Raw genomic sequence first — 12,538 nt, 5'->3', positions numbered from 1 at the left:
ATTAATATAAATGTTATTCATAGTAGCTATAAGGATTGCAGAGATACACAGGCCTATGTATAGAATTATTGTATTTTAATTTTTTTAATGTTTATTTATTTTTGAGAGAGAGAGAGAGAGAGAGCCTGAGCGGGGAAGGGGCAGAGACAGGAGACACAAAATTTGAAGCTGGCTCCAGGCTCCCAGCACAGAGCCTGATGCGGGGCTCAAACTCACCAACTGTGAGATCATGACCTGAGCCGAAGACAGAAGCCCAACTGAGTGAGCCACCCAGGCACCTGAGGATAATTGTGTTTTTTAAATTAATAAATCAATTTATTTTTTAATTTACATCCAAGTTAGTTAGCATATAGTGCAATAATGATTTCAGGAGTAGCTTCCTTAATGCCCCTTACCCATTTAGCCCATCCCCCACTCCCACAACCCCTCCAGCAACCCTATGTTTGTTCTCTGCATTTAAGAGTCTTTTATATTTTGTCCTCCTTCCTGTTTTTACATTATTTTCGCTTCCCTTATGTTCATCTGTTTTGTATCTTAAATTCCTCATATGAGTGAAGTCGTGTGATATTTGTCTTTCTCTGACTAATTTCACTTAGCATAATACCCTCTAGTTCCATCCGTGTAGTTGCACATGGCAAGATTTCATTCTTTTTGATTGCCAAGTAATACTCCATTGTGTGTGTGTATGTGTGTGTGTGTGTGTGTGTGTATATATATACCACATCTTCTTCTTTATCCATTCATCCATCGATAGACATTTGGGCTTTTTCCATACTTTGGCTATTGTAGATAGCACTGCTATGAACATGGGGGTGCATGTGCCCCTCCGAAACAGCACACCTGTGTCCCTTGGATAAATACCTAGTAGTGCAATTGCTGGGTCGTAGGGTAGTTCTATCTTTAATTTGTTGAGGAACCTCCATACTGTTCTCCAGAGTGGCTGCACCACTTTGCATTCCCACCAGCAATGCAAGAGGGCCGTCCTCTTTCTCCACATCCTCACCATCTGTTGTTGCCTGAGTTGTTAATCTTAGCCATTCTGACAGGTGTGAGGTGGTATCTCATTGTGGTTTTGATTTGTATTTCCCTGATGATGAGTGATGTTGAGCATCTTTTCATGTCGGTTGGCCCTCTGGATGTCTTCTTTGGAGAAGTGTCTATTCATGTCTTTTGCCCATTTCTTCACTGGATTATTTGTTTCTGGGTGCTGAATTTGATAAGTTCTTCACAGATTTTGGATACTAACCCATTATCTGATATGTCTTTTGCAAATATCTTGTCCCATTCTGTCAGTTGCCTTTTAGTTTTGCTGATTGTTTCCTTCACTGTGCAGAAGCTTTTTCTTTTGATGAGGTCCCAATAGTTCATTTTCGCTTTTGTTTCCCTTGCCTCTGGAGACACGTTGAATAAGAAGTTGCTGCGATTGAGGTCAAAGAGGTTTTTTGCCTGCTTTCTCCTCTAGGATTTTGATGGCTTCCTGTCTTACGTGTGGGTCTTTCATCCATTTTGAGTTTATTTTTGTGTATGGTATAGGAAAGTTGGTCCAGGTTCATTTTTCTGCATGTTGCTGTCCAGTTTTCCCAGCACCATTTGCTGAAGAGACTGTCTTTAGTCCATTGACTATTCTTTCCTACTTTGTCAAAGATTAGTTGGCTATGCGTTTGTGGGTCCATTTCTGGGTTTTCTATTCTGTTCCATTGATCTGAGTGTCTGTTTTTGTGCCACTACCATTCTGTCTTGATGATTACAGCTTTGTAATACATCTTGAAGTCCGGGATTGTGATGTCTCCAGCTTTGGTTTTCTTTTTCAAGACTGCTTTGGCTATTCGGGGTCTTTTCTGGTTCCATAGAAATTTGAGGATTGTCTGTTCCAGCTCTGTGAAAAATGCTGGTGTTATTTTGATAGAGATTTCAGGATAAATGTATTTTAAAGTCAAAATCAGAAACTAAATTATCACCTATTTATGTTTGTATATGAATGAATTCCTAAATTCATACAAACAAATGCATATCAATAGATCATCTCCTAACATTTGTTGCATAAATAATGTGCCAAAAGAATAAATTAGGATTTAGGTTTTTCATATAAAAATTACTGAGTTATTTTATGCCCAGATCAATAGAAGTTCCTTTTGTCACCGAATTATCATGCTTTTTACATACCTTTTAACTGTTCTTTTACGACTCCCTGGGATAGCCCTGACCTAGTTTTATTTGTTCCTATTCTAAAATGCCATCAGAGACATCAGTTCACCCTGAAATACGGACCACATCACCAGCAGGTGGAGACTCCGAGCCGGCGCTCCGGGCCCCGCTGCCCTTGGTTTCAGCGCGTGCCTAGGGGCCTGCCCAGCGCAAGCGCACTTTCTTGAAGGAGCAAGTGGAATCTGATGTTTATCTGAGTCCCGCCACTGCCTCCAGTGTCGTTCTTCCTTTTGAGGAAAGAGGGGGATGCAACAGACCTCCCCACTAACCCCTGTGCTCCCCCCCTCCCCCCCGGCCGCCGCAGCATGAGTTCCTGGCGGGTGCTGACGGCTCTCCCTAGCTCTCCCTCTTCCAGAACAGCAATCTGGCAGCCAAAGCACCCGGAGTAGTCGGAGCATGCTTGATAGTCAGCCAGGCGGCTTTTCCCCAAAGGTCAGTAATTGGCAGGGTCAAGGGGATTGCCGCGCGCGTTCCCTAGCAACAGTGAGTGCTGACCGCCCGGGGTTCTGAGGAGCGTGCAGGGGCTGCTGCTCCTCTCTGCAAACTTTGCCAACAGTGGTACTTCCTGCCAGCGAGCATGCGTGGAGGCCCACAAAAATTAAACTGCAAAAGGACGTTGGATGGTGTAAAACTTGCAATCTGTCACTGGGCCACAGGTAAAGGAAGTGGGAAAGAAGCAAGCAGAGATCTGTTGCTGCTTGCTCCCTTCCACCCAAGAGAGGAATGGGCCCAACCACTTGACCCTTTGAGGAAGTTTCGCCCCTGCAGAATAAGGAGAAAACGTGTGGGTCCCGGAAGGGGTTGGTCTCACAGATTGGAACGCTCATGGGAGTTGGGGTGGTGGGATTTTGAGGATTTCTGAGAGCTTTGTTGATTTTACTTTAAAATTCTGTTCTCTCTATAATTCTTGAGAACTTGGAGATACCAGGGACAGTGAAGTTTCTATGTAAAAAGTACTTAATCGGGGCACCTGGGTGGCTCAGTCGGTTAAGCGTCAGACTTCGGCTTAGGTCATGATCTCACGGTTTGTGAGTTTGAGCCCGGCGCCGGGCTTTGTGCTGACAACTCAGAGCCTGGAGCCTGCTTCGGAATCTGTGTCTCCCTCTCTCTCTGCCCCTCCCCTGTGAGTGAGAATTTGCCAGGTGAGAAAGCAAAACCAAGCCATCCCCTACACCCCTCACCCCATGTATGGGTGTAGCTTTCCAGCAAGGTAAAACTTCATTGCGCGCTGAGAATAAACACACAATAAATGGAACAATTTCTAATACACTGCAAAAAGTATTTGTATGAAGTCCATGTGGAGGTGTTCATAAGACCATAGGGCCCTTGGTTCCTGTCCATGACCCACCTTGACTATTTTATCAGGACTGTGCAGTTGCCAGGTAAGACTTGCTTTGTAAACATCTTTGGCATCTACACCTAAAACGAGGCCACCAGTGTTAGCTGAATATTGTTGCTGATTTACCTTTGTTTTAGGAGTAACATCATGAAGAATTTTTGTTAAACTCCATTTTCAAGTGTCTTGGTATAATCAGCCATCCTGAGATGCAATGAGTACCTGAAACTGAGTTGGAGACTTCTTTCTGACAGTAACAGCCTCTTTGAATTTCTCCAAGACTTGTCTTGTCCATTTGTTTATAAGGTATCTACCTGGGTTAACACTAACATAGTGGTCAGACAAAGAATTACTGTGAGAATACTGGTCTTTAGCTTTGACCTTTTATTTTTATTATAGCTCTTTTCTTAGGTCATAGCAAATTTTCTAAAAGTTCTTTAATGCCCAATTTATATCGGATTTCTGAATTTGTGGACTACCTCAAAAGCACATTTTCAATCAGTATAAATATTTGTACTTTTATTTTTTATAACCTGGCAACCCCCGGTAAGGGGATTTATGCTAGTCACCTGAAGTGACTTAATTTCTGGAATTTGTCTATGTCCAAAGGGTGAACTTAACTATGTGATAACATTTTCAACTTTAAAAACATAAAATTAGGGATGCCTGGGTTGCTCAATCAGTTAAGTGTCAGACGTCAGCTCAGGTCATGATCTCATGGTTTGTGGGTTTGAGCCCTGCCCTGGCCTCTGTGCTGACAGCTCAGGAGCCTGGAGCCTGCTTCGGATTCTGTGTCTCCCTCACTCTCTCTGCCCCTCCGCCCCTCGTGCTCTGTCTCTGTCTCTCAAAAATAATAAATATTAAAAAAATTCTTTTTAATAAATAAAATTTGATCAAGAGTATCTGAATCACTAAGAAAATGATTAAAGAGTATGCAAAAAGCATGAGCATTAATATTAACCAATAATTAATAGCTGGTGACAAAAAGGAACTTCTGATCTGGGCATAAAATAAGTCATTTTACACAAAAGCCTCAAATCCTAATTTTACTCTTTTGGTACATTACTTATGTAACAAATTGTCTGCCTCCAGACATATATAGATATGTGGGGTACTTGGCTGGTTCAGTCAGTAGAGCATGCAATGCTTGACCTTGAGGTTGTGAGTTTAAGCCCCACAGTGGGTAAAGAGCTTACCTAAAAAAAGACATATATAGATACAAGACATATAGATAATTTAAACTGTAGCTTTATTTTTTGTAAGATTTTATTTTTAAGCAACCTCCACACCCAACATGGGGCTCAAACCCACAACCCCAAGATCAAGAGTTGCATGCCCACGGACTGAGCCAGCCAGGTGCCCCTTAAACTATAGCTTTAAAATACAGTTGTCAGTCTCATAAATAAAGCAGTATATCATCTGAAATTTATTATGTGGGTGAACTGCATAACTGTTAAAAAGAAACAGAAAATCAAATCCTGTACTTAGACCTGTATCTCTCTGTAGTGTTTGTACCCAGAATAATCAACTACATACAGCAAACACTTTTTTTAACCTTTTTTTTTCTCTAGACACAAGAGACACCTAGAGTACAAAAAGTTAAAAACCACCAGGTAATTTTTATGAGCATTTATTTCACATTAATCAAAAGCTCTGAAGGGCTGGCTTAGTCGGCAGAGTGTTTAACTCTTGATCTTGGAGTTGTGAGTTCAAGCCCCACATTGGGTGTAAAGATTATTTAAATAAATAATAAAGCTTTGAGAAGGCAAATACAACTTCATATGTATTACTACCCAAAGTCATTTGCATATTTTGCCAAACCACAGATATTTTAAGAACAAAGAGTCAATTAAAACTATGTTTTTATCTATTTTTCTCTTTTTAAGAATAATGTGTTTTGAAATGTGTTTTCTGTCCTTGTGTTTATCTTGCTTTACTCTGAGATGCAATAAGGGTTTATTTTTGAGAGGAAAGTCTGACACTGAGGTTGTCTATATCAGTACAGATTCTTTTCACTACCACTCCTGGACTCTTCCTTGCTTGCTGTAACCTCACAGTAAGGCTGTGCCTTGGAGATGAAAGGCACACATTCATCCATGCCTGTGTTCATCTCCATGTACTCTAAGAAGCACTAAGGACTTTATTTTGAGAGAAATATCTTGAGATGAAGCCTCTTTGCTCTAACACACATTTTTTTCAGTTCCACTTCTGTTTGCCTACACAGAGATGTGTGTATGGCACGACCCGAGAAACCTCAGACACTCACATTTATCTGCATTCATCTGCACATTCACTGCATTTTCTTCCTGTGAGTTAGAACAAGAGGAACTCAAGCCATATATGTGAAAAGGAGGCCAGATTTACACGTTATTCTTCACACAGTAACTTCTAATTGTGAGTTAAAGCAAATATCATTGAAAATCATATTTGCATGAACAGACTAACAGTAAAGAAGAAATCAGACATTAGTCTCTCCAGAAACTTTTTATTGATGGCTAAAATTAACCCATGCTTTATCTGAGGCAGATCAATGAGGCAGATCAATGAGAACCACATGTTCTCAGACACTTTCTTACTTTGAGGTAGACCATATGAAGACCAGTCAACACAGCATGTTTAAAAACATGCTGTACAAGTATAAACAAGTTCAGAATTATATGTAGATTTCAAAAGTATAGCAATACACTCGTTGTAAGAAATCTAGTTGAAACTATCATGTAAATGTACAAAATTTCATGTTCAAACTCAATGTGGTAATGCTTAGGTCATTTTTAATGTCAGAACCATGATAAGAACCATTATGAGAGTCAGAATCGTATTGAAGATCAGAGAGATAGTCATAGGGTGAGATTGAGGGTCAGGGTCATGATGACAGTGAGTTCTAGGATCATGGTGGGGTCAGGATCAGTGTTAGGATCAAGATCTGGGTCAGAGTGAGGGGCACCTGTCTGGCTCAGTTAGTGGAGCATGCGACTTTTGATCTTCGGGTTGTGGATTTGAGCTCCATGTTGGGTGTAGAGATTACTTAAAAATAAAATCTTAAAAAAAAGATCTGGGTCAGACTGTATGTTGGGACCAACTTGAGGGTCATGGTCAGGGAAGGGATTAGTGTTAGGATGAGGGAGAAGAGAAGGTCTGATATAGGGCCAAGTGACGGTGAGTGTAGATTTAAGGATCAGTGTCAAGGCGATGGTCAGGGTGAGGGTCAGGTTGAGGGTCAAGGTCACTGTCAGAGTCAGGGTGAGATTCCATGTATGGGTCATGTCAAGAGTGAGGACAAACATCTGAAAGAAGTTCCGGGTCCCGGTGAAAGTTAGGATCAGGGTCAAGGTGAAAGTAAAGATGAGGCTCAGGGTAATAGTCATTGTTTAGGGGAGTGATGGCATGAGGATCTCGGTCAGGGTGAGGATTCTAATCAGATTCACTCTCAGGGTGAGAGTAATGTAAGGGTCAAAGTCAGGGTGTTGGTTAGTTTCAGAATGATGAACAGACTCAGGGTCAGGTTGATCATTGAGGACAGTGTAATATTCGAGGAATAAGGAAGTCAGATACAGTGTCAGGGTAACATCAAAGTTAATGTCACATTGAGGATAAGTGTTGTGAAGAAGGTAAATAATGAGCATAAGGATCAGAGTGAGGGTCAGATTCAAAGTCTGATGCAGAGTCATAGTCACAGTTAAAGACAGCCAGGGTGAGGGTCAGCATCATGTCAGCTTCATAGGGTCAAGAACAAGATGACAGTCTGGGTCAAGGTATGGATCAAAGTAGAAGTCAGAGTCAGAGTGTCATGGTATTAACAGTCATGGTCAACCTCAGGGACAGGGCAGAAGTGAAGGTCACTATCTGGGAAGTGTCAAGGTAGGAGTAAGAATCAGATTTCGTGTCAAGGTGAGCATCCAAATCACAATAAGGGTGATGGTCATGTTGAGACTGAGGTTCAAGTTCCCAGTGAAAATCAAGGTCAAGTGCAGGATCAGGGACACAGTGAGGATCAGAATAAGGTTTAAGGGTGCAGGTGAGAGTCACCATCAAGATTATGGTGAAGGATAGGATCAGGCTAATACTGAAAGTTGGGGTCATATGAGTTTCAGGCTCAAATTCAGTCATGAAAGTAAAGTTCTAGGTCAAGGTCAAAGTCATGGTAATAGTGAGGGTCACAGACAGCATAAGGGTCTGGGTCATTGTTAGGGCCACAGCATCAGGCATATGGTGAGGGATAGGTTCAGGGTGAAGGTGAGAGTTGGGTCATGGTGATGTTCACAGTCGGTTCAGCTAAAGTCCAGTCAGTGTCAAGATGACAGTCACATTTAGGGTGAGGGTCAATGTAAGCGTCATGGGCAGGATAAGTCTCAGGGACAGGTTAACATAATCAAGGTGACAGTCAAGGTAAGAGTCAATTTCAGGGTCAAAGTCAATCAGGGTTGGTTAGCATTATGTGAGGGTCAGGATAATGATCAGTGTCGGGGTGACAATCATGGTCAGGTTAATCTTCAGAATTAGAGTGAGGTTTAATTAAGGATTAAAGTGAGATTGAAAAAAAAGATAAAAGTGAGGTTGGAATCAATGTCAGGCAAGGTGTTAGGGTCAGAGTCAGGTGATTGTATGGATGAGATTCACTCTAAAGTGAGGGTCAAAGTCAAGTGCATGCTTAGAGTGAGGGTCTGGAACAGGGTAAATGTCAATATTAGGGTCAGAGTCAGGGTCAGATCAGAATGAGGGAAGGTCAGGGTCAAGTAGAGATTTAGTGTCTGTTTAATGAAGGGAAGGTTCTGTGTACATGTGTGGGTAAAGGACAAGGATATAAACATGGTGAGAATAAGAATTCAGGGAGAGGGTCAGGGTTAAGGATTAAGTCAGAGTAAGGGCTAAGGGCAAATTACAGAAGTAACTGGTCAGAGTAAGGGCGAGTTTGATGGTCATAAACACTGTCAGATTGAAAACATAGTGAAAATCAGGGTAAAGTTTAGAATAAGGTAAGGCTTAGGGTCAAGTTCAGGATCTGAGTCAGTGTGAGAGTAGTGTCTTGGTCAGGGTCTGCTTCAGGATTATTGGTTCAGGGCTTTCAATGTAGGGTTATAATTGGGGTCATGTTAAAGGTAGAAGCCAGGTGAGAATCAAGTTCAAGTAAAGGTCAGGGGTGAGAAAGTCAAAACCAGTGTTAGGGTGACATCAGAGTCAGTTTGGGGAGATGATCATGGAGAGTTTGAGATGAGGTTCACGGTGATGGTCAGGTTGAGGGTCATTGTCAGGTAAGCTTTTGGGACAAGGTAATTGTGAGACTTAGGATTAAGATCAGGGTAAGGATAATGTTTAGTATAAGTTCATAAAAGTATAAAGGTGACCAGTCAGGGTACCAAGAATAGGAAGTAAGGACCACGGTAAAGGTCAGGTTCAGAATGTGTATGAGTGTGAGGGTTATGGTCAGAGTCAAGTTATATGAAAGAATGAAGGTCAGTGACATTGCCATTGTTATAATTAGGGTCACAGCAATTGCACTACTAGGTATTTATCCAAGGGATACAGGTATGCTGTTTTGAAGGGGGCACATGCACCCCATTGTTTATAGCAGCACTGTCAACATTAGCCAAAGTATGGAAAGAGCCCAAATGTCCATCGACAGATGAATGCTGTAAAGAAGATGTGGTATATATATACAATAGAGTGTTACTTGGCAATGAAAAAGAATGAAATCTTGCCATTTGCAACTACGTAGATGGAACTAGAGAGTATTTGCTAAGCAAAATTAGTCAGAGAAAGACAAAAATCATACGACTTCACTCATATGGGGAATTTAAGATACAAAGTAGATGAACATAAGGGAAGGGAAGCAAAAATAATATAAAAACAGGGAGAGGGACAAAACATAAGAGACTCTTAAACATGGAGAACAAACAGAGGGTTATTGGAGGGGTGGTGGGAGGGGGGATGGGCTAAATGAGTAAGGGGCATTAAGGAATCTACTACTGAAATCATTGTTGCACTATATGCTAAGTAACTTGGATGTAAATTTAAATAAATAAATAAATAAATAAACAAACAAACAAATAAATAAATAAATAAAATAATAAATAAATAGGGTCAAAGGTGAGAGAGAGATTCAGAATTTTTCGGAGTAAAGATTAGGGTGATGGTCAGAGTTAGGATCAATATTAGGGTCAAAGTGAGGGTAAGATTCAGGGTCAAGTTCAAGATCACTGTGAAATGTAGAGTAAGGATCATGGTAAGGGTATGGGTCAAAATCAGGGTCAAAGCAAAAATGAAGGTCAGTGTCAGAGTTAGAGTGAGTATAAGGATATGAATCAAGATAAGAGTCTTAATAGGGTGTAGGTAAGAATCACGGTCAAAATGAAGGCTGTGATCAAGGTTAGATCAGTGTCAGGTTCAAAGTAAGGTTCAAAGACAGGGTGAGGATGAAGGTCAAGATGAAAGTAGGGTCGGGGTGAGAGCCAGGTTTAAGGTCAGGAGCTTATTCAGAATCAGGTTCAGGGGTCAGACTTGGAGTTATGATAAGAGTCAATGTGACATTCAAGTTAAGGGTCAGAGTTCAGTCATGAAAAGAGTTTGGTTGAGTATCTGGGAGTATCAAGGTTAGGGTTAGGATCTTGGTGAGGATCAGGTTCAGAATCTGAGTCTTTGTGAGCATCAGAGTGAAGATTAGGATAAGATTCAGAGGGAATATGAGGAAATATTTAGAATCATCACCAGGTTAAGGATCAGTGTCAGTGTGAGGGCTGTAGTCAGGTGCAGGAACATGGTGAGGGTCAGGGAGAAAGTTGGGGGTCAGGTCATTTGTGGGATCAAGATTAGGCTCAGCCTCAGTATCAGAGTCAGTATAGAGGACAATTTTAATGTGAGGGTAAAGATGAGAGTCAGTCCACGTCAATGTCAGTTAGGGCCAAAGTCTGGGCAAGCATCAGGCTAAGACGCAAGGTAGTGTCAGGACAGGGTGAAGGACTGGGTCATGTTCTGTCAGAGTGAAAACCAGAGTCAAAGTCAGGTTGAGGATCTCATTCAATGTGAGGCTCATAATCAGGGTCATGTTCTCGATGAGGGTGAGCGTGTCAGGCTCAGAGACACGGTAAAGATCAGAGGCAGGTTTAGGGTCAGGGCCAAAGAAAGGATGAGGTTCAGCTTCAGGCTAAAGGTCAGGGTGTGGGTCAGAGATGACAGAAGTGTGAGAATGAAGGTTACCATCACTGTTGGTGTGTTTTATTGTGTAGGATCGATAAAAACTCTATTCCCTAGAGGGGGGTTGTTTTATTTGCACGGAAGCCAACGGCTGCTTTGGGATTCCCCACGTCCCTTCCTGTCTAACCCACTACTTCAGGTCTTTGGAAGGACCTACTTGAGGAACCACATAGAAGCCACAAAGAACAGCAGGAGGAATCTGCTTTTGTGTTCCTTGTAGCCTTCCCTGTCTCTTCCTTCAAGCCTGTTGAGCCAGCACCCTGGGGTTGGTCCCAGCCTCCTAAAGGCAAGTTTTAATTCTCTATTAGAATTAGAAGATGATTTCTTAGAGAGTGCCTGATCTTTCATTATATCCCCCCACCTTCAAGGCAAAGCAAGTGCTGGGTATGGCCCTATTAGCCCTCATGCCAGTGACTTCTCTCTGTGCCTCAGCTGCCTTGTCTGTAAAACAGAAGGGTTGGATTTGATGGTCTTTTTAAACTCTATGGGAACCTTTTGGGCACTGACTCCTTCCAACTGCCTGGCCCTACTTCTCTTCTGAAGACTCTGCATTAAAGCATTTCTCTGCTTTTAGAATTCATGTCTCAAATGGCCAAAACTGCAGGGTAATGATCTCACCTCAGAATTCAGAGCCCACCTCCTGTCCCATTGGGACCTGCTACAACTCTACACAGCTCCAGAGGTCAAGACTCTGCAGAGTTGCAATTTCAGTCATTTGTACTGTGAGAATAAGAGATTTTGGGTCCCCCCCCCGCCAAATATAAGAATTGTAATATGGGGAGCACCCTTCTGTTTGTTAGATGGGATGCCGCCCAATTCATGAATCACTGAATAAAACCAATTAGATTTTTTAATTAAAAAAAAATGTAACATGGAGTCTGCTGTTGGAAACAATGCCTGTCCCCGCCCCCTCCCTGGGAGAGCCCAGCAGGCTTTCTCAGGCTGTCATTTTCAGGTCTCTCCCCACCTCCCCTTTGGGAATCTCTGCTCTCATATCACTTAAAGATATTGATTATCTGCTCCACCACTGACCCTGTTGCCTTTCTTTTTGTCCTGGTTGCCTGTGCTTGGTGTCAGTTTTCAGATAAGGAAGGAGAGTTGGCTGTTAAGGCTCTATTTATAATATGCCCTTGAAGGCTGAGTGCTGACTTCTTTGAGCTGAAAAAACTGGCAGGTAAGGAGAAGAGACACAAGGCAGAGGGTCATCCCCAGTGAGAATGACAGCCCAGGACGCAGGAGTGTGGGCACGCAGGCGCACTCCCGCACACAGCCATGCAGGGACACACACACATAGCATCCAGGTCGAAATGAATAAAGAGAAAAGCAACACAGGAATCCTGGGGAAGAAGGGGAAATGCCTAGAACATGCTAGAAACTTGATGAGTGTTTGGTAAAGGGAAAAGAAGATAAGAAGAAAGGGAACTGGGGGGAAGGGAGGAGTTGAGAGAGACAGGAAATTGAGTGAGGAAAGCACTGAATGGAGAGTCAGGGGACCTTCATTTGAAGGCTAGCTCTCCTTGACTTATTAGATTTATTAGGAACTTGAGCTTGGGCAAGTTTCTTGGCCTCTCTGAATTTGGGTTTCCTTTTCCCTCAAGTGGGTGTAATGTTTCCTTCCCAACGAATCTCCTAAGATTGCTGTCAAAATCAAATGTAATGATGGTGATGTAAGTACTTTGCAAGTGGAACATACTAGGCACAAGTGAGGCCCCCAGCACCAGCGTGAGAGCTAGCATTCTGCAGAGTGCTGGCTGCCAGCCGCTATGGCACGCTCTACGTGCATGGAAGGACTTAACCTCACGACAATCT

The 12,538-nt window shown here is 42.4% G+C and overlaps 1 pseudogene; it reads right to left on the bottom strand.

Moving 5' to 3' along the window:
* Positions 1–6,906, bottom strand: part of LOC124523335 (40S ribosomal protein S2-like) — a 35,541-nt pseudogene extending 28,635 nt beyond the window's left edge.
* Between the last annotated feature and the right edge of the window lie 5,632 nt (positions 6,907–12,538).

The sequence above is a fragment of the Lynx rufus genome, unplaced genomic scaffold, assembly GCF_022079265.1.
Source record: "Lynx rufus isolate CCGP_SWC_20201006 ecotype Redwood Valley unplaced genomic scaffold, mLynRuf1.p SCAF_4, whole genome shotgun sequence".
NCBI lineage: Eukaryota > Metazoa > Chordata > Mammalia > Carnivora > Felidae > Lynx > Lynx rufus.
Note: the sequence above shows the minus strand (reverse complement) of the source record. Positions and strands in the feature narration are given on the sequence as shown.